The sequence below is a fragment of the Halyomorpha halys genome, unplaced genomic scaffold (assembly GCF_000696795.3).
Source record: "Halyomorpha halys isolate HHAL.00 unplaced genomic scaffold, Hhal_1.1 Scaffold329.1, whole genome shotgun sequence".
NCBI lineage: Eukaryota > Metazoa > Arthropoda > Insecta > Hemiptera > Pentatomidae > Halyomorpha > Halyomorpha halys.
Genome location: NW_027116755.1, coordinates 87,733 through 90,192, shown reverse-complemented (window position 1 = coordinate 90,192; position 2,460 = coordinate 87,733).

The window sequence follows — 2,460 nt, the reverse complement described above, 5'->3', positions numbered from 1 at the left end:
AACAACATAAATAAACAAAACCATATTTATTTATTTTATGCCGACGTTTCGACCTGAGTTTCAGGTCTTCATCAGGGGTTGTGTCGTAGAGGAGGGAAAGATTAGTACTGTACCGCACCCCCCGACAAACTTCTTCAAGCATTAATCTACGGTCAACTATCTACACCTTAAAATAAAGAAATATTTGAAAAGAAGAAAAAAGAAAAACACTAAATATATATTCTGGAAGACCGTGTGTATCAATGAATGGAATATGGTCCGGGTGCGGTCAAATAAAACTCCAATAGTAAATGGGTGTACTATTTTTATTGAGTCAACGTTTCGTCCCATTTTGAATAAATTGAAGAAATTTAACGGAGAATTCCGTCAATCATAAAGTTGATAAAGACTGCATCTCCCTTACGTACCGACACATTTTGAACTTAATAAAACCCTCATAATACTTCTTTTCTCTTCTGCAATACTTTCTAGTCAGATCTTTTATTCTTGTTTCTCTAAATTCTCACCCCATATTGAATTATTTTTTTATTTACTATCCTTCCTTTTTCATTTATATCCATGTTTCTTATTTTTAATTTATATTCATGTGTTACCTACTTAAGAGTAGTTATATTAATCACTTTATTGTTAATTCTCAATTATATATTTACATATCTCTGTATTCCCTCTCATTTGGTATAATGTCTTTCTTAATCACTTACATATATTCCCATTATTTTAACTTTATTTTTTCTTTGATTTTCTAACCATGACATTTTTGTTTAATATTAATTTTGTTTATTTTATTTTATTTTATAATTTTGTAAATATTTCTTCTCCCCCTCTATTATGTATATTATCATTTATTGTGTACCTAACTTTAATAATGTTAACACTGTTTACTTTTAAATTATTTTCGTTATTATGTGACGTACTTAACTGCCATCCTCACTCCTTCCAATACAAGCGGTTCACTCTGACTGTGACTTATGTTAAACCAGGTATGAATTCTGTCTCATTTATTTTCATTTGATTTTATTCTTTCTATTTTTCATCTCTTTATTTGAACTTTCTTTAATATTTCTTCTCTCATTTTTTCTTTATCGTTCTGTTACTATTACCGTTTTCATTTATTGTTTATAACCGATTTTTCTTATTAAATTTGACGTTTCACTATATGCCCCTGTTATTTTCCACTATGTTTTTTTTTCCTTTGTAACTATATCAAGTGTTTGTATCTTTTTAGCCCTGACGAAGCCTTGCAACGTGGGGCGAAACGTTGGCTCAATAAAAATAATATACCCATTTACTATTTGAGTTTTATTTGACCGCACCCGGACCATATTCATAAATATTTATTCGATAGAAGATTGGAAAAAAGGAGCCTAGTACCATGAAGGTTTCTCACATCTCATATCAACAGTTCAAAAAGGACCTATAAAATGAAGTGTGGTATATGTTGGAGCGATGTACTCAGTTCTGTTAGACCAAACATTCCCAATTAATTTTTTTATTTATTTTTTTTTTTTAGAGACATTTAAAACTTTATTTTCGCAATATTGTAATTATATTCTAATTATTAATATTATCTATATGATAAAATTCTGTCTGTGTGTTTCTGTCATCGTATTGCGGGTTCTATAGAGTGTCCTTTTCTGAGTTATATACATAAAGGTAGCAAAATAGTGTGCAAACACTTTCGCATTGACCCTCTGCAACGTGGGACGAAACGTTGGGGAACAATAAATAGTTTCATTTTACTATTGATACCTTTATTGATCGCCACCGGGACTATCTTTCTACGATCCACTACAAACGGTCAATTATCTTCTTCCAATAAAACATTCTTGATTGAGTACTAAGGATGCTCTAACCAACCCCTACCCAGTGTCTATTTCTAAATTATATCAACAGATAATTTATGATTATAAAAAAATTGGTGCCATATCTGTATCTCAATCAGTCTGTAGTAAAATTTTGAAGAGGATATACACATATCTGTGTGTATAAAAAGTTACAAATATATATTATAACGAATTTATTTGTAATTTTCAGTGGTTTTATTGATTACTATAAATAATATAATATAAAAATTATGCTTAGCCCAAAGTATGTTTGTTAATATAATCAAACAAAAATGTATTACTAAATTATGAAAGGCATGCCCCCTCCTACACCAATGCCAGTATTAGAAATTCAAGGCTAGATGTCTTCTGGAATGGTCTGCATCATTCGTCTATAATTGACAACAGGGACCTTGATGTCGAAAAATCTAACTGACATTGTTATGACTTTTCGAGATTGTTTCTATTTTTCACAAATTGTTGATCTAAGATGAGGAAGAAAAAGAATGTTTTTCCTGTTGAATGTCCGATTCGGGCCTCACGTTTCCTGTGATCTTTGACACTGATTGATAATTGAAACTGGAAGTATACCCTTTACGATTTATAAAGTAGCTATTTCTCGAAGGTCAGGGAGATG